Raw genomic sequence first — 20,793 nt, 5'->3', positions numbered from 1 at the left:
GATTGCAGTGGTTTTTAGTCTGCATTTTTTATAACTTTACTCATTTTTAAATATGCCCTTATTTTATTTATTTTTTTTTTGAGGTACTGGGGACTGAAGCCAGGACATTGTGCATGCTATGCAGGTGCTCTACAACTGAGTAATACCCACCCTCCTTTTCTGCACTTAAAAATAAATATTGCAATACACAAAATAGCTCTTAAACTCCATCATGGGACCTGGTCTCTGTATAGGCAAATGAACACGTATACTATTTCAATAAGAATAAATGCTGTTGAGACATAAGTTTCTGAATCTGTTAATGTGCTTAAAAACGATCATAGCTAGTGATAAACACGAGACTTAGATCAAGGACTTTTTAGGGTATGTTTTGCCATCATGGGAAATTACATTCTACCGAGAAGGCTAATTGGGTCTCTTTGATATTTGGATGGTTTAGCAGGTGATCAAGGCTTTCCAAAGCTGACAGTTTTGTATTTTAAACTAACTACAAAGTTATCTTCTAGAAGATGGAAATCCTAAGTTTGTGAATTTCCCAGTAATCCAGGGGGTATGTGTCTGTGTCTGTGTCTGTGTGAACGTTTGTGTGTGTGATTTCAGGAATGTAGAAATAAGTTCCATATAGACTTCTGATATCTTTCTCTTCCAGTTCAAGGTTTAAGCATATACTTACACAAATAAATTGATTTTCTTTTGTCATTTGGCATATTGGCGGGAATAAGAGGTTCTCATACTTGTTTCAGAAGGGTTGGGAAGCATGAGCTTAGAAAACGGGAGGAGAAAGAGGCAGGGAGACACTTCACACTTTGTGCAGTATATGAGAAACGGTAGCTTTTCTTTTCTCTTTTCTTCTAAAGCAAACTGGCTCTGAATTGTAACACACTATTACTCAGAATTGCTTTTCTAATCAGATACAAGTGCCTCAGATTTTTCAAGGCAACATGAATGATGAAATGTGTTTTAGCATTTATCTTTAAAAGTAGTTTTATTTCTCAAGTAAAAGACTATAGCCTGTTTCTTCCAGCGGCACAAGAAATTCTCATTGATCTATGTACATGTTCTATGTGCTTCTTTTCTTTTCTTTTTTTTTAAGTGCTTGTTTCATTGTGGTGTGAATCAATGTTTAAAATTTCTGGATTTTGATCTTTAGAAAATGCTGATATATCAGAACTGTTAAAAACCTGATTGTTCTTTGGTCCTTGTTTGGTGGGGCACCCTATTGATTACTCTTGTCTGTTAAAGAGAGAAATTCTTCCTCTAGCCTGCAGATCATTAAGTGTATGGTTTGCAGTATGCCTTTAAATTTCATTGAATGCATTGAACATGATTGTCCAGTGAATTTTGAGTTGACTCATAGTAATGACTTTGCTTTGATTCTGTGGCTTTTGCTCCTCTCCACAAGAGCTTGAATTCTCTGTTGCATTTTGTATACGTGTTCTTCACAGTGGAAGAAATTTTGCATTTTTTACAGAGGTGGTTTTTCCTAACACCTCTGAATGCCTTCTGTAATTGATACAACAAAAATCTGTTATTTCAATGCTTAATTATTTCATAAACTAGTTTTTGGCTTAATCAGAAACAATGACAGAGTGATAATAAAAAATAGGAAAACTTTCCTTCCTTTGAAGAATAGAAATCAGGTGGTCAGGCTCACCCATGCTTTGGGCCTGACACACTTAATCTCATGTCATTGTGTATCATGATTCGGAGATGGAGTTGCTTCAGGTTTATTGATTTTTGTTTTAACATTTGTGTTGAATTCTTTCTCCAGGCTTATGTATCCTGTTGGGTTTGTTGAAACTGTAGAAGGGAAACAAAAGCTTTTTTTGGTTTCCGGAGGCCTGAGTTGCTGATGATAAGGGTTGAGGGTGGGCTGAGGAACAGAGTGACACTCCCTCTGCTCCCAGCTGAAATTGATGAACAATGAAATCAATTAAGTGTATCGGTATTTGACCAATAGAAGTTAGCGAGCCCAAACTGGCTAGTTATGCCCAAAGAAAGTACTGAATTCACCTGCAGAATTAGGTGCTTTACCAAGAAGAAGCAGCTTAGAGCAATCAGAAAAATCAGTCCTATGATGAGATATAAAGTAAATATGATATCTTTTATTTCTGAAACTTTTCTACGTTAAGTTGTGTAGAGCTAAAATTAAGTTTCAAGCACCAGGAGTTAACAGTGTGGGTGGTTCTGTATGATCATTATTCAGGAATGTGCCTAGACTCTGCTAGAGTGGCTGAAGCTGGCAGGAAAAGACCCAGAGCCAGGATTTGTCACCTTAGGGTGTCCTCCATAATGGTTCCATGTGGGAGCCCATGATTGGGTTAACAAATTGTAACAGACCCCAGCCGCCTGTCAAATTTAAGAAGAAAACGTATGCTTAGTAACTGCTTTGCAAGCAAGTGCCTGTGCATCCTCACTCCTGTCTCCTTGCCTTAAAAAGCAGAGATAATGCTTTGCTTGCGTAGATGATGTTTTAGATAGCACTCTGCTCATCGCAAAGCAATGACCCAGGCCCACAGCTATAAAGGCTGGGCTTGTGTGCAGTTAGATACTCTATTATCCCCCAAGCAAGGACCTAGCTGGTCTGGTGGTCTGCTTTGTAATTCACATGTCTAAAGAATGTATCTTATTCCCCTCACCCCATGACTTACCTAAAGATACACTAAGCCTTTGTACTCATGGTGGATTCTACAATCTCTGTCTCATCCTTCTTTCCCCAAGTTCCTGCTTACTATCACACAACTGTTAATGACGTTTTCCTTTGATTATACACAATAAATATGGGATCATTTGAGAGGCTCGTGGAGTTGGGTCCCTACGCCCTCTCTCTTTCGTGACTTTTTCCACAGAGTCTTGAGTATTCATTCCCTGTACGTAAGACTTCTGCCAGCCAGAACCCACAGTTCCAGGTGAGAAGGATGCAGGCTTTATCTCTCCTACCCGAGGGAGAGAGAGTAGAAAATTGAGATCTGCTCTTCCGTGGTCCCTTCCTGCCCCAGGTCTGCTCCAGTTCACCTGCAGCCTTCTGGCCTCTGCTCACACTGCCTCTGTCCCAGGACTGACAGCAGCCTTTTCTTCCCTGGTAAACATTTCCTGTGCCTTTTAGAAGTTGGTCTCTTCTCTGCAATACAACCCTGGCAGATGTGATGGTGGTAAACGTGCTGGAGGGCAGTCACTTGGGGACTGCCAGGAGCCATGCTGATTCTCCTGAGTCTCTCATTCGGGGTTACAGAACTGTCGAGCAGCAGAGGAAGCCCTTTAACGTGAGGCCAGCTCAGCATTGCATCACTTTCATTTTATTTTTGAATTTTCAGTGGAGAAATTATTTGTAGCAAACTGTTCCAGATTTTTGGCTGCCTGCTTTCCTCACCACCATTTCCTTGTTGGCTCTGGTGCTTGTTGTAAGAACCAGGTTTCTTCTCTGGTTATTTCTAGCAGCTGGGCTTGCCGAATCCTTGATCTGCATTTGAAGCAGAATGCTTCTTCGTGATGTCAAGCTTATTTTCCTATTTCTGAATATTTCGTGTACACTCAGCAACTCTTTCAAGTGAAATGCTCTTGTCCAATTCTGTTAACCCATATTTGCCGATCTCCTGCTTTCATGCTGAGGGCAGTTTCTTCTTCCTGTAATAAAAGTTAGCAATTTGCATTTACTATTTGAAGGTTCTGGCCCTAGGTGCTTTTGTCCTTAGCAGTTTTAATACAATTCACCCATTAAAATGTGCAGCGGTTTTTACTCAAAGCCCAGAATTGTGCATCGCAGTCAATCTTAGAATATTTTCATCCCCCAACAGGAAGCCCTGTATGCACAAGCAGTCATTCCCATCTTCCTCATCGTCCCCCAGCCCCAGGCAGCCACTGTTCTCTCTCTATGGATTTGCCTGTGCTGGACATTTCATATAAAACAAGTTATTTCATGTAAATGGAACTGTCTATTGTGACTGACTTCTTTCACACTGAGTAACTTTTTCAATGTATTTCCAGGTTGTGGCCTGGGTCAGTACTCTATGCTTTGCTATTGCTGAATTATATTCTACTGTATATCTGGGCCCTACTGTTTACCCATTCATCAGGTGATAGTCGTTTGTGTTGTGTCTGCTTTTTGTTTGTGAAGAGTAATGGCGCCGTGAATACTCCTGTAGGAATTTTTATGTGGACATTTGTTTTCAGTTCTCTTACTTGTGTGACCAGAGAGCAGAAATGCTGGGTCATTCATAAACCAAATGTTCAACTCTCTGAGGACCTGCCAGGCTGTTTTCTAAAGTGGCCACCCTGTGTTACATCCTCAAAAGCAAGGGCTGCGCGCTCCGCTTCCTCTGTGTCTTCATTAGTGCTTGTTACACCTTTTTTTTATTATAACCTATTGTAGTAAGTGTGAAGCGGTTTCTCCTAGTGGTTTTGACTTGATTTCTTTTACAGCTAATGATATTGAACATCGTTTGATTGTGCTTATTGGCCATTTGTATATTTTCTTTGAAAAATACATTTTCAGATACTTTATACACATTTTAATTGAGTTCTCTTTTTCTTGTTGAGTTGTAGGAGTTTTTTCTTTTATTTGAAGATACAAATACTTAATCAGATAAATAATTTGAAAAAATTTTCTCCTCTCTGATGTTTTTTCACCTTCTGGATGGTGTCCTTTGAAGCAAATTTTTAACATTTGATGAACTCCAATTTATCACTGTTTTCTTTGTTCCTTGAGCTTTTGGGGTAATATTTAAAATCTGAGGTATTTTATTTAAACTTTTATATAAAAAATAACTTAATTCTTAAGACTGTTCTAGGAGATGGGTGCTGTGGCTGTCCCCAGTCTATTGATAGGAGACTGAGGTGCAGAAAATTTCACTGAAATATCAGTGTCACAGCTACCCAGTGCTGTGGGATTTCAGACCCTCATGTTTGTCCCCAGCATTTGTGATCTTCACCACCATGCTCCACTACTGCCTGGAATCATTAATGAAAAAGTTTTCCTTTTTTGATTTCTTGATTGTTTGTTTTCTCATTGGGGAACTCACCTCTTCATTTTCCTTGCAGAGATCTGTGTAGGTTTATTTTAGATCTCATGTACTTATTTATTACACAGGCTCCAGCGATGATTGTGCCTAGTTGATCTAATCAATTCATACTCAAGTCTTTCCTGCTCATGACACTAAAAAGAGAGTCATGATTTACATAATGCTCAAAGAAGAATGTACTTGAGTGATTTTATTTTTCTAACCAATCAAACAAATCAAATAAAAACCCGGTGTTGGAACAGATTATAAGTCCTGCAGAATAGGGTCACTGTCTTCCTTGTGTTTCATTTGATTTGTCACAGTGTCTGGATAGTGCCTTGCTGTCCAGCAGTTGTGTGAGTATACGGTGCTCGTGAATCATTGTAAGGAAAGAATTTTGACAACAGACTGTGTTGTTCATTTCACAAGGGAAAAGATCATATAGAAATACTGCTCAGATTTATTTTAAAATTAAGCTTGGTGTTTTGAGAAGGGTTCAAGAAACCATACAAAAATCTTTTTCACTAATTTTAAATCTATCTTAGACACATTATGCATACATAGCAGAGTAACTTATCAACTAGTTTTGACAAGAGGAGTGTATTATTGATTATCTATTTTAGTTGAAATATTCTACCTGGGATAAAGTAATCAGTGCCCATAAATGAACAAATATGTTTGTATTTCTATGCAACATGGGGGCAGACTTCATATGTTTTTATATAATATATATGACTGTGTGTTTTAATCTGTCTGTCAGTGTTTTTATAGTTTTTCATCAATGTTGTAACTTTAGAATTCTTCTATGGAAATCACCCCCAATTCTAGTGCAGTTTGTACTGTGTATCCTGTCTTATGCATGGGATTCCACTGTCCCCTCACTGAGGAATTTCCTCTCCTATTGAGTTAGTAGCAGAGTTAAAGGAACTGTGATTTCTAGGCCTTTGCTCTCCATGTGTTTGCAGTTGGCTGTCAATCAAGATTTTCTCTTTCTTGAGTTTTCATTGTTCAATTAGAATTTTGGAAATAACAATTAATATGTTGCAACACTCTCCCTAGAAACTTGATGTGTTTGTGCTTTTCAGTTTCCAATTTACAAAAAATGTAAGTGCACTCTTGTTTTTAAATAGTCCTTTTTCACTAGATATTTGTTTACTTCTTTATAGTCAAAATATTTTTTTCCCAATGAATGAATAGGTTTGCATGTTTTAAAAGATACCTTACTTTTTAAATTTCTTATTCTAACAGGTATATTCGTTGTACAGAATTTAGAAAATAAGGATAAACACAATTATAACTTAAAAATGGCCTCTAATCTCACCTGGAGATACAGTTGTAAGGTTTGAAATTGAGAATTACAAGTCCTCTCAAACTCTTTTTCTATTTCAAGTACGGTTTGGTTACTGAGATCCTCGAATTCCCATATGAATTGTAGCAGCAGATAGTCAGTTTCTGCAGAGGAACCCACTGGGATTGTGATCGAGTCCACGTTGAATATATGGATCGCTCTGGGGAGCACTGCCATCCCAAGAATGCTGTCATTTGATTCAGGAATGTGCGTGGTGTGTCTGTCCAGGTATTTAGGTATTCTTTAATTTTTTTCAGCATTGCATAGAGTTTACATTGGATTATTTTACTATATATTTTGCCTTTATACTGAGGACAAGTGTGCAAGGTACCGGGATCAGAAGTGTATTGGAGCTCCGCAGCTTGCTGCCACCATGGACGCTGTGCTCTTGCTTCGCCCACTGTACAATGTTGCACAAAATAGGACCTAAGTAACTCTCTCTTGAAAGAATGATTATATGATTGCTGGATGATGCTTGAGAGTCCTTGTGATGATGTCTTTTTCCCAGAATTTCCCCTCTTCTTAACTATGCCCTTTCCCTTCCTTTCCTCCAGCCTGTGTTTCAGCCTGCCTGTGGCATTGATTTTCCTTGTCTGTGGACTCTTCCTTTCAGTAGTTCGTGATAATGTTACATGTGAGATGTGGAAACTTGCTAGATGTCAAGAAAGAGGAAATCCATTGCATTCTAGTTTTTTTAGAGTGTGCTATTGTATTATCGATTGAAATGAAATCAGGCTGACCCATTGAGCCATCCCCTGAGCTCTTTTTGCCTTCCTACAGGTGATACTGCTCTCGTTGCTGCATGTGCCCTTCCCCCAGACTTGGTTTTGGGGTTGAGTAAGTCACCGTCACTGGAGCCCTCTCTTTAAATGATGAAGAGAACATTTGCTCTTTCTCCCTGTTTGGGGACTTGGATGAGATGAGGCAACAGATAAAGAATGGAGCCCCACCTCATTCTGACCCCCGCTCTTTCCGTTCCTTTCTCCAGGGGAAGAGTACAATTCAAAAATATAAAGATTGTGAACTAATGAGATAGACAAGACAACCGATCATTTATTAAATACCCTTTCATGCCAGAAACAAATGTATTATACACACAAAAAGCACATAAAATACGGTAGTACTGTGGTTACAAACGTGGGTCCGAGTTCGAGTCCTGGTCTGGAGTGACAAGTCCTGTGAGATGGAGAATTGGTAGGTCGGCTTAGCCTCTCTTGGACTTGTTTTCTGTCCTGCAGAGATGGGGCTCGCTAGGCGTCCCTCCCCCGTAGAGGTGCTGAGGGGTGTAAAAGACACGTGTAGGGAGACCGAGCACAGCTGCTCTTTCCTCGTAAGTGCAGGATAGCATCGCTTTTGCGGTGATGGCTTTATGACTGCACCGTGTAGACTCTCAGTGCTCCAAAGGGATGCCTTGCAGATTGGAGATGGGATTCTCACTTCTGTATATACCCAAGGATTGTGTTATTGGGCCTTGCTAATTTGACTCTATTCTTTAGAAAGTACATAATGTAAATATATTTTTCAAACATGCATGATTTTTTCTTTTATTATTTATAGTTCTACCCTCTCATCTCTTGGTGTGACTTTTCATGGAATCCAGGAAACAGTCCTAAGCAACCTGCCTCTTCACACTTCTCCGTGGTGGTTTCCTTCCCTGACTAGAAGAGGGTTTTGCATAGGTAATTTTGATTGCTCCCCTTCTCTTGGAGACTCTCTGTTTTTCTGCCCATCTCTCACCTGTCCATCTGTCCATTTCTCTACCCACTCATTCTTCTGACTTGTTTCAATAAGCATTTCAGGCAGCTTACAGAAGAACAGGTACCAAATAAACAGGTGAGAAAATGGGGCCAAGTTCATACAGTGAGGCTAGGAGTTGAGCCTGTGTGAGAGTTGCCAGCGTGAGACACACGCCTCTGCCTTGTGACTTATAAGATAGACAACATCAATGTGCCTGAAGCTCCCAGCAGACACAGGGAAACAGGGTTTGTGGGAGATGCTCATTGGCTGTGAAATAAATAAGTGGCTTAGTAGAAGCCCAGCCTTTCCAAGTACTAAGGCTTAGGAGAATATTTTAGTGTCTTCCAAAATCAGATTATTGCATCTTTTCTTTTTCAGAGTTTTATGTATAGTTGGTTTACATTCTATACCTGGAAATTTCTCCAAAACTTCTGCCCACGTGCGTCCCATGACTCGGGAATGGGGTGGTTCTGCTCATTGACGGGTGTTGGCCAGAAACGGAAAATGACAGCCTCAAAGGAGCCTGGGATTTATCAGTTATGTTTTGTCAGTGCTGTAGATTTCAGAAAATGCTTTCACCTTTTCTTTCCATCTGAGGCAGCAGCGCGCTCTCTTACCAGCATCAGGAGCTCAGGGCCACGGGATGGTGGGGGCTGACTGCACTGCTGTCAAGACAGCTGAGCTAGTCACTGCAGGTGTGGTTCTTTTACATACTGCAGTTCATGCTCTTTACTAGAATGTTTCAACAGGGAGTTAATTAACTGAGTTAATTAACATTTTATAAATATGATGCTTTGTTGAAAAGACAGTCATAGGCAGAATATAAGTTGTGATCACTTTAAAAATGGTTTCATTACTGAAATTTCAGTAGGAAAGATCCAGTTTATCTTATTTCCGCCTCTCTTTAAAAGTAACAAAGAAACAAGACAGAAAAAGCAGAGGATGATTTCTGTTCTTCCTCTCGGCTTGCAGGTGCCCTCACCTCCAGTGGCATCCATCCAGACACCAGCACTGACACTGGCCGTGCTCAGAACTGCCTCAGCCCTGAAGACACATCTGACAAATGGAAGGGGGCCGCGCCCTGTTACAGCAGGTGCTCTCACTTTGTGGGTCCTTATGTAACTGCGCGGTGTTATTCAGGATCGCCCTTTCTACACTTTGTGACGCTGCTGCGGTGTCTCCTAGTTATTTGTTTCTGTAAGTACTCGTGTAATTTTCCAATGTGTGGTACTAGACATCTAAAAATGCATTTTTCAGATGAAAAATAGTGTGTATTTAATATAAATGTATGAAAAAAGGGTCAAATGGATCTATCCTGGTGCCAGTACTCAGAGATAATAATTAACACATTAACATCTATTTTCTGTTCTTTTCATCAGTGTGTATTACCTCTGTCATAAAAACCAGCGAGCAATGTGTGCCTGTATACTGTGTGGAGACCTCCATTTTCCATTCGGCTTATTACACATTTTTCTACAATATTCTATCTCCCCTGGCATGATTTTTAATGACTAGTATAGCATTCTGTCTTGTGGAGTCCTCGTCCATTTTACTTTGGACTTAAATAAACTTTTAAATTCCAAGTATACTTAACTGAAATTCTGAAAAGAGATCTGTTGTGGTACCGAAAGTCCCCTACATCCCTTCCCCTTTTTTCCTGAGAGTAAAAACTGCTGACAATGTGGAGTATATATTTCATGACCTTTATGCCTATGTCATATAAATAAACACATACATACACGTATATGAGAAATCTATGTCTATGTGTGTGTATATATGCTTTATTGAAAAATAAGGCCATACTATATGTTTTCTGCAGCTCGGTTTATTCACTCAGGTATATATCACAGACGTCCTCTCTCTCCAGACTCACCCGGTCCTTTCAGATAGAGTAGAGGGTTTTCCTGATATGCAGGTTTGGTCTCTTGTGTAAGGACACCTTTCGTGGGAGCGTACTGTGGACAAGGCCTTGGACCACGCCGAAACACCGGAACTTTAGTGCCCACAGCTCACCGTGATTTACTGCATCATTGTCTTGATGGTGGACACTTAAGTTTTCTCCATTTTCCACTGTCAGAAAGGGTGTTTGACTGGCATACTTCTTATACAAACATTCCTGTGATCTTGTATGAGTATTATTTTCGTTAAGTTTTCTGGAAATTTAGTCCTTGGATGTGACAACTACATAAATCACAGGCTCCTTTCAAGTGAATCAAGAAATTCCTTCTCCTGTGGGGCATGAAAAGATGTAGAATAACTTATGTAACCAATTCTCTATCGCTGGATATGATTTCACTTCAGCTTTTCTTCTCACCATTGTAAACAGTGCTGTGTAAATGCTCTGATAAGTACATCTTTTTGAACTGAATTTTTCTAAATGAAACGATTCCAAAATGTGGAGTTCAGCCTGTGTGTACACACGTTTTTCAGAGTTTACATATCCATTGACATGTCATCCTCCAAAAGATCGCTCACAGTTTGTTCTCTCAAAGATGGACACTAGCTAGAATATCTTTTAAAAATATGTGCCAATATGATGAGCAAAAGTACTTTTTCATTGTTTTAATTTGCACTTGATGACCAGTGAGGTATTGAGCATTTTTCACTCATTAGCCATCTGACTTTTAAAAAGTGAATGATCTCTTTTGTCCTTTGCACACATTTAAGTGAGGCAGCTTCTTGTTGCTTTGTGACAGCTCTATGTATATTATGAACATTAACCCCTTGTCTTCATCAACATGTATCAGAGAGCTTTTCCTTGTCATTTTTTGCCTTTCATTTTGTTCAGTAGGTTCATTTTTGTTGTGGCCCAAAATAATCTTAAGATTGTAAATGTCTTCTTTTTGGGTTTTATTCCTGATATTATTCTTAGAAATACTTTCTTATAATGGTATAAATTTCTTCTGTAGGTTTTTTTAATCTCTAAGATGGAGATGATGATGGTACTTGTTATAGTGAAGAGAAGTTGAATTAATATGAGCAAAGAATTATATTCGCTGTTATTAGTACTTTCTAATATTCACATCACATTCTGTAATTTTTCTTGCGGTCATTATGACTGGAATAGAATTTGTTTTTTCCAGGGGATTCTCTGATTGTCCCAAGACAATTATTGAATTCCTACTTTGCTTTTTAACTTGAAATCCCACCTGTAAAGAATACTTATGTACACTAGAGTCTCTTTTTGAGCTCATGGTTTATTTTTATCAATCTTACTTTCTTACACTAGCACTATATCTTACATATTGTAAACATTTATTTAATATCTGACAGTGCGATTTTTTGATTCTCTTTTCGATCCCAAATTTTCTTGGTTAGTATTATGACTTTATTATTCCTGAAGAATTCTAATATAATTTTTCAAGTTAAAAAAAAAAAAGAAGTGCTCTCGTGGGATTTTTTAGTACTTTTGAATTATCTTTAGGAGAACGTACATTTTTACAAAACTGCTTTCCTGCATACAAAATGTTGATGTCTCAACTTTCACACCTCTTACTTTACCCCACAGTACAGTCCTGTACTTCCTCCATGTACAACATGGGCATTGTTTTTGAGTTTATTCCAGATTATTGTTGATGTTTTTGTTAATTATTTAAGTCAGAATTTTTTGCTATTGTATATTTTAACTGTTAAAACTGACACCTAGGAAGGCAGATTCGGTTTGTAAATACTCACTTTGTAACTTCTCATTTAAAATTGTAAGTATTAAGTACTTGTTACAGAATCCTTTCTTTTCTGTTTTTAAAAATTTGTTTCCAAGATTCTCAAAATGGTCATAGCAAAGTAGTATAGGTGGGGACAGAGATGGAGAGAGGTAGTGTGGCTCATGTACAAACTGTGAGCACTTTCATGGCTGTGTTTACGCTGGAAAAGCCGCTGAAGAGTCCAGGATAAAACAGGGGTGGCTTTGTATGCAGTTGAAAGCCAGCTTTCTTGCCTGGTGAAGCCTGGTGGGCGTGACAGGTAGATGATCAAGGTCGAATGGAGGTTATTGGCTGCACAGAGCGCTGTGTCTGAGAACTGGAGAATATCGCCATGGGAAATGCTTGGTGCCAGGAACAAAGCAGAGGAGCTGGGGACCCTGTGTGTTAAGGAATTTCCAGCCCTCGGAGTGGGAAGATCAGACTCTGCATTCAGATCTGAGTTTGAATTCATCCTCTTTAGGTTACTTGTCCTCTGACTTTGGTCAAGCTATATACCCTATTTCACTTCCTGTTTTCTTATCTCTCAAAATAGGAGAATTACAGCCTGCTGCCAGATTGTTTGATCAGGTTAAATAATTAGTGTCTATAAGATGCCACGTACAGTCACAAGCTCAGTGAGAAATGGGCTGTCACCTGTTCTTCTGCAACTCAGTGCTTGACAAGACATGTGGGAAAGCCAGTCCCTAATTTGTGTGTGATGCAAGTAGGAACAAAATTAATGTCTTGCCTTTCCCTAGCAGTATACTTACAGCTTTGCTTCATTTACTTCTTTCCTCCTTTCCTTTCCCCTTTCCCATCCTCCACCAAAAGATCCTGAGACTCTCTCAGAATAGTAGATTCAAATTACTTTAAAGGTTGGCTCATCCTCATGAAATGATAGTAACATAAAAAAAATCTGTGCACATCCCAGAATACATTGTATTTGATTTACACACACACGTGTGCACACATACACACACACAATCAGGCTACCTTCCACTTGCAGAGGGATAAGGACCACTTTTTCTGAGTTTTCACTCACTGAGCTTGAGAACAATGTCTCTTACACAGACTTTCACCAGGCTTCGTGCATGGTGTTTTTAATTGAATTTCGGCTTTGTGGCCATAGATATAGTCTCCTAATAGAAGAGAGAAAGTGGAGACATAGACATTCCGCTGAGATATTGGTGTCATCATATTTTAGTTGGAAAGGACTTAAGACAGCATAGAGTCGTAATATTATATGGGTGAGAATCCATGATGTTGTAACTTGGACAAGAACATGGACCTTCTGCCGTCTTGTCCACAAAGGTGAAGAGGCAACTGGGCAGGGGATGGTAGGGATCCTTCTTGCTTGAGTTCCATGTTCTTGCTAGTTTTCATTGCTCAGTTGCCTTTAGTTTATGTCCATGAGGCCTCTCATGGGAAGGTCACTCTGTCCTGATAGATTGAGTTTCTTATCAGCAAAAAGCTCTGGACCCACTCATATTTCCCAGAGTTTTCTGCTGACCTGCTGACACTTTATATAATTGAGACCTAAGAAACTACAGAATATAAAATCCTTATTGTTATTGTTTGCCCTCGAGTTCCATAGGAAGGGGTGCTGTCTCAGGCTGTCTAAAGCCAGATCTGAACAAAGATAGGGTGACAGGCTGTGCTGCTGGTCCTCCACAGTTGAAGGGGATTTCCAACTTAGCTTTATATTCAAGGCAGATGAGTTCAAATCTTGCCTTTATCAGTTATTATCTTTGTGAATTTGGGGAGAAACTGTACTTTTTTGTGTCCAAATTTGTTTATCTGTAAGTAAGTTCAGTATTTATTTTAAGGTTTCTGTTTTAGAATTGAATGAGCTAATACTCTCATTTATACCTAAAATAGTGATCTCATGGTTCTATGCTGGTGCCTTGGTAGTTGATTACTAAGGGACTCCGCAGTGAGATTGGGGGTGGGGGACCCTGGATAATAGAGCTTATATTCCAGGATATGCTTGTAAAAGACTGGATGTGCAGTGGATTTTTAGTAAATATCTACTCCTTTCCTAATCTGCATTGATTGTGTATATATCTTTATACTAATATATGAACAATTTTTATTGCAATTTAAATATCTTTGTAGTATTTACAATATCTAGTTATAAAAATACGTGAAATAAAAAGATTTGAATTTATTTTCTTTTCAATAAGCAAAACAAAATAAAATAGAAAATAAAAAAGTTTTGAAGGAGTAGAAATAATTTTATTTCTGTGGAATCAATTCCTTGTAATAGGTTTTTTGTTCATGTTGTTAAAAAGCATATAAAATTGATAGGTGGTGAAATACTGGAAATGAGGAAACAGTGGAGACATACTACCTCTAAGTTAGTCAATTTGTTACCAAGTCCAAACTCGTTCTGCTTGCTGCATGACAGGCCGATTAATCGGGAGATGAGATGTTGGAGTAAGGAAAAGAGACTTTATTTGTAAAGCTAGCAGACCCAGAAAATGGCATATTGTTATCCAGTAGAACTCTCTTCCCCAGGGCAGAATTCAGTCTCCTTTTATACTAAAAAGCGGCGGGGATGTGGCTGGTTGTTGCAAACTTCTTGCTGTATGAATTGTTTGTCCTTGAAATCCTTTGTTCCTGCAGCTGTCCATGTGGGTCAAATTATGGTGCCCCTGTAAAACCTCCAAAAAAAAAGAAAGGTTATTCACTATTTTACAACTTGCCATCTATACATAAGTGTAGAAGAGCAAATATCCTTAAAGATCAGAGCCCGGAGAATAGGCCCTCCTGGATATTTCAGGCTAAAGGCAACTTTCTTTTACAAAAGGTGCAGAGATAGCAAGTCTGAGCCTAGAAAACAAGGTACAGGATTAAAGCCAAATGAACACATCTAACATGGAGTGAAATTTGTTCTTTCTATTACAATTTCTTTTTCTCCCTCATAAATAATTTTAGTAAGAAACATGAGCAATTTTTTTATTTTTGCTTCTTAATAAAGGACTACAACTACAATTTAGTGAGCAGGGATGCTGTGCGTGCCTTGGTGTCACAGCAAACTCTTGTTGGTGGTGGTCGACCCTGCAACATGCCTGATGCCCCGTGAGTGTTGGTGAGGGTCCCCCTAACCAGGGGCTCTATTCAGGAACCACCATATGCGCGTTGACCTCTGGCACCTCTTTTTCAGCTGCAGGAAATTTTTTCAGATTCTATGACAGAAAAATCACACCTGCTAGGGATAATCAGGGAGTAAAGGAAGAGGAAAAGGGCTTGAAGTAGAGTAGAAGAGAAAGACAGAAGCTCAGGGAGCCTGGGGGCTTGGCAGCGCTGCCTCGGGAGAGAGAGGAGCAGAGGTGTGGATGGGACCGGCTACAGAACCAGCTCCTGCAGCTTTCCCTGCACCCAAGCCACACAGCTTTTAATAGGGCCCAGGACTCTCTCCTGGCTGGATGTCACCCTGGGCAGAACCTTGAGAATCGAAGGTAAGGGGTGGGCAGCACTCACCTAGGGGGTCACTGAGGACTTTGGTCAAGTCCACATTGACTTTTCCAGTCATGTGCCTTCACCTGTTCTTTATCTCAGGATCTGAGAAGCAGGAGCAAGGAACTCAGGGAGAGATGCAGGAAGATATCTGACTGTGTTAAGAGATGACAGTCACAGTGACACTGGGAGCGAAGACACTTGCAGCAAAGTAAAATAACTTCACAACTATTGCATCAGAGCTGCATGTGTGAGAGAGCCTAAGCCTGTCTCAGAGTGCAGGGGACAAGCGGAATGGAATGGTAAAATTAACACTGACAATTGAAATTTTGTTAAATAGCCTGCTACTTTTAATTTTATCACTTCAATGTATGCAGGTGTATTTCTATGAGCATTTATAGGTTCACACAACCCCACCAGCCCCTCTTGCCCCCATGGGGGATGGGATTTCTCAAGCACAGTGCCCCTCCTGCTTGCTTGGGCCACGCTGCGGGTCCTCACCTGGGGCCGGACTGCTACAGTACACTGAGTCCCCGAGGCACGGCCTGGGATACATGACAGGAACAACTGTGCTCTTGGCTGAGGGCCTCCATTTCCCCCTGCAGTGTAAGAATGCCGGTGACTCAGTTAGAAGCATGCATCCAAACCGTCCTTCCGTGTCATCACCATCTAGAAGCGGTGCCTGAATCTTCTGAATTGCTGCAGAATGTGGTTTACAATCACCTTGAACAAGTGAGTGTGTGTCCTCTTTCAAGTGGAGGAGTTACTGCCATTTTCCTGGAACTTACTCACCACTAGTCCATCTGATTTTTCTGTGCTAGGATTCAGTATGGCCTGCTTATAACTCTGCAGTCAGATCTAGAAACCCTGATGAAGAGGATTATTTATTTTCTTTCTTTATATGATAGTATTTTACTTTCAAATTTCTGAGTTTTCAGTTCTTGGAGGAATGTTTTGGGGGTTGGAGAAACAATTTTGCTCTTACCATCTTTGTGACCTGTTGCTATATGCGTCTCACCTGTCTTCTGTCACTTGTGAGGCGGTTCTATTTTTGACCCTGTCCGGGTTGTTCATATTTTAAAACATAAAATCTGTAAAAGTACAGTCCCTTTTACTCTGAAGACATTCCACAAATACTCCTTTAATCTGGGTATGGTTTTAAGAAGACACAATAATTAGAATATATACTTGCAGGTTGCCAGTGCAAAATCCCCAAATTAATAGTCGAGCTCAACATCTAAAATCTTTCTAATCTACCATGGATTTGTATGGATAAGTGAAGTAGTTTGCTAAGAACTCAATCCTCCCAAGCTGATGCTCTGCCAGATGGTGGAGCCGAGGAACGAGGGTGTGTCCTGCCCTTACTGAGCTGACAGTTTCATGGCAAGGACCTTCACCAGGTGAAGAAATTGAAGTTTCTTCTAAGAACAGTGGGTCTGAAATGAGTCCAAAAGCGTGGGAGAGACACAATCACATTTGTCTCAAGTAGGGGAGAGTGGCTGTGGGGCCACCTGGGAGACTCATGAGTCCAGGTGGGCAGTGTTGTTGGCTTCCAATTGAGCGGTGGGATGGTCAGTGGGTAAAAGCGAACAGATTGAAGGCATGTTTAGATGGTAAAGAGGAAAGGATCAATGCTGTCTGTGAATGCAGGATGGAGTAAGGCCCAGGTTTCTGGGTGGATTAATGAGTTAAATAATGGTCCTGCTGTGTTCTGAGGAGGGAAAGCAGCAGAGGGAGTTCTGGGGGAAAACTGATGAGTTCAGCTGTGGGTAAAGTGAAAGGCTGTTAGATGTGTGGTCTGGGAGCTCTGGTGAGAGCCAGTAGTGAGTAGGGGGCGGGGAGAGAGACTTTCAAATCATTTTGTCTTGTGAAAATACATACAAGAATGAGTAATGACACAACCCCTGTATATTCTGGATTTAAAACCCAGTAACATTTTGCTATATTGACTGCAGGGGTTCTTAATTTTTTAATAGAAATAAAATAAATAGAAACAAAATAGTGGAGTTAATGAATATCTTAGAGTTGATGTGTGTCCTTGTATGTATTTTCATACCTCATCTGTTTATAAACATAATCTACAAAAAGTTAACTTGCTTAGCATTAGAGTTAAACAGAGGGACGTGACACACTCTGTTGGTGGTTCAAGGTGATTTCTTGGGCAAATTATGTAGCCTCTCTGTGCCTTAGTGCATCTTCTGTGACTGCCCCCATGCCCCTCATCACAGCTGATTTCCTAGACTTGAAGTTGGGAGGGAGGCTGCTGAAGGGAGTAAGAGGTGGCAACTGCTAGGGTCACTGAAGAGAGAGACAAAAACAGATTAAAGCCGAGAAACTGAGTGCTAATACCCTCAAAGGAGAAAGAATCCCTTAGTTTTTTGAGCCACTTAGCCTAAGAGAACGAAAATCATGTGGATCCAAAGCTCTTGAGCATATGAGTATTGTGGGTGGGAGGGTTTCATCAGAAAAGGGTTGAGAAAAGGCCTTTTGGTTTCCTTTTACGTTTCCAGTAAGGATGAGGCGCAGAAGAAAAACCACCCATTTCACAGTAGAAGGTGCTGTTTTGTGCGAAACTGTCCGAAGGTTGGAAACCATTCATCAGTGGTGCTGGCAAAAGAAGAGACTTCTGGATTGGGTGGGGCACTTGCTGTGACTTCCAGGTGACCTGCTGGCTGGGGGCTGTGAGGCGGGCAGTAGGTTTGCAGTGTGACCTGGGTATAATCCCTGGCATTGAGGCTGCTGATCTGACTAGCAGAGCTGGGCAGACACCGTCCTAACGGGGCTGCTCGGGATGAGGCCTGGGACACCTGCCATGCTGAGGGCAAGAGGAGAGCTCCCCTGAGGTTGTGTCCCTGTGAAGATAAGAAACGTCCTCCTGCAGGGGAGGAAGAGCCTCTGAGCAGCGGGCCGGATGCACAGGCAAGACCAGCCTGAGCACGGAGATTTCAGGAAGCCGGAATTCATACAGGCCCGAACAGCCTTGTTCCTGAGAAACTGGAGGGAAAAGATGCTGCAAATGCAGGCTAAGTTCAGACACTATTGTGTGTCATGAGTGATAGGAAAAGACTGTTCAGGCAGCCACGAGAGAACCCTGTGGTTGTCCCAGTTGGGCGTCACACAGGAGGGAGGAGCAGAGTTATATACTTTGCCACTTATTAGCTGTGTGACTTTGAGCAATATCACCCCACTTCTCTCTATATATATCTACATCTGTAAAGAGACACAGTGACAAGCTCGTGTCATCAGAATGCTTTGTTTAACTCTGATCCCCTTTGTCCAGTCCTGTCAGTGCTGCCCTGCAAGGTTCTGCAGCGGCTGCTCTTGCCCTGTGATGGGAGGGCATAAAAGGGCATTGTAGCACCCGAGGGCAGAAAGGGGTTGCTTTAAAAGCAGACATGTAGCCTCCTGCAGCTGCAGACCTGCAGGCAGTTTGGTTCATGGTCGTGGAGAGGACTTTGGAGGCCTTAGCGTCGTCTTAAGACTTGTTTTCCCTTGGGGACCTGATTTGCCTTTGCAGATTAATGTTGAAGATTTGGGCTTCTGGCAAAGCTGTTTTCAGAGATGGGTATATACGTAAAATATCATATAAAATAAAATGATTTATTTAACGTGTGCGACTTTGCAGCTGTTGGGAAGAGCTGTGTTGGCCTGGTCTCCACGGGGGACACCAAGGGTCAGCAGAGCGTGCGGGAGGGAAGGCAGCCTGCAGTGCTTCTGCGGGGTGTTCTCCCCAGCAGGGCGCTCTGCTGAGTTGTCTCTTCTCTGAGTTTGGTTGCCAGAGGAGCAGACAGCAAAGTAATGAGTTCTGGAGGGATTGTATAATGACAGGAAGAAATAGGAACCTGGAGATTTTCTGGACTAAAACACGCTTTTGGTTCCTGATTCAGTGTGTTCCATTACAGAATTGATGAGTTGTGTCTATTCTGGAACGTCATTGAAATAAACGTTCAGCCTAAATGTTAAGGGCTTTGATTTATTTGGCTGGAGGACTCGAGCCGGGATGACAGCCTCTCAGATCACTCTGAGGGACTGCTCCCAAGAGGTAGTGGAGGAGCTAGGATAAATAGAATCTTTACAACAAAGATCAGGTAATTGGAACAATAAAATATTGCTTGTTATCTAAAGAAAACCAGATATCTCAAGTTCAAGTATTTAGTGGTTTTCTATGTATGGTGGGAAGCAAACATTTGGGTCATTGAATTCATTCCTTTGGCAAGCACCTGGCTATCTAGGGCCAGTATCCTGTCCTTTCTTGCACTGAGTCTGCTCAGAGGGCACCACTGTGAGTGGCTGAGAGGCCGGGCTGTAGGCATGAACTCGCTGGGGGTTGGCAGCAGCCGCTGATGATTTGGATTCAGCATTCTTTGTTTACTGACATGGTTGCAGTATTTTCATGCACATTGTAGTATTTTCATTCACAGTGCTCCCACTTGGTCCTAAATTCGACCAATATTTTGAGAGACATTTCATGACCAATTTTGTCCCACGGTGCTAGGATGGCTCATTCCTAGTTCAGGTGAAGAATCTTCTGAGTTGCCATTCAAGGTGTTAGTTTTTTTTATCAGGCCCTGTTCATACTAAAAGTTCTCTGGATCACCTGTCTTACTACTCTATTATGATCCAGGAAGTGTTTACCCATCTTTGCTCATTCCCATACCTAGAATCACACTATTATATTTATTTTATTCAGGGTTATAAATTTTATCTGTTTCTTCAAGATGTTTAGCCATCATCAATCTTGTGGGCCTAGTTACACTTTGGGAAATGTAACAGACAACAATTTTATAAAATAGACAGGATATAAGTAATACAGCTAGTAACGTTAATAAAGTCACGAGTAAGAATTTAATAGTCGAGAAGTTGTATTTTTGGGTTAAAATTTTGCTTGTGTTTCTGAGTTTGATCCTATGAGAAAGTTCATATTTATGGTCAGGGTCAGAGCAGGTATTAATTGGCCAGTTGAAATCTCCCACCTTGTAAGATCAACAGTGGCCTAAACAGAACTATAAATTCTTTTTAGAATAACGTTTCTGAGGGCTATCTAGTTAGAGCCTTGGAGTAGGGAAACCCACCAAGGTAACACAGAAGTACTAGACATAGGTAATTTATCATAAACTTAACAATTGGAGTAGTTCATAATCAAAGGTTGGAGAAATTATCAAAGTAATTGGTATACAGTCCTGGTCCGGTGTCTTGGGTCAGCAGTCTAGCTCAGATGTCGTCTTCTTCTCATCCTGGTATGGAAGCTTTTTCTCCATTTGGGCATTGTTTTAAGGTGAGCAGCGCTCTATAGGCCAGTGCACTGCAGGGGCTGTTTCAGATAGGAAATGAATCCGAGACTCCGTTTCCTACAGCTTTGGTGTGTATGGTCTAGTTAAGAGTATCTGAAAAAGGGTCTTTCCATTCAGGTTGGAGACAGTTCTTTAAGTCATGCCTGTTGCAGTATGTATAATCCCCTGGCTGCAGGTCATGGGGCATTGGAATTTTACCCAAGGATAGATTACTGAGCTTCAGAATCAAACCTAGAGTATTCTTTTCATAATTCAATTAAACTGTAGAGCAGTGTGAC

The 20,793-nt window shown here is 40.7% G+C and overlaps 1 pseudogene; it reads left to right on the top strand.

The window, feature by feature from the left end:
* LOC140695046 (trafficking protein particle complex subunit 9-like) overlaps positions 1 to 20,793 on the top strand; it is a 114,146-nt pseudogene that overhangs the window by 20,106 nt on the left and 73,247 nt on the right.

This window comes from Vicugna pacos, unplaced genomic scaffold (genome assembly GCF_048564905.1).
Source record: "Vicugna pacos unplaced genomic scaffold, VicPac4 scaffold_127, whole genome shotgun sequence".
Classification (NCBI taxonomy): Eukaryota; Metazoa; Chordata; class Mammalia; order Artiodactyla; family Camelidae; genus Vicugna; species Vicugna pacos.
The sequence above is the reverse complement of the archived record's forward strand: the minus strand, read 5'-3'. Positions and strand labels throughout refer to the sequence as shown.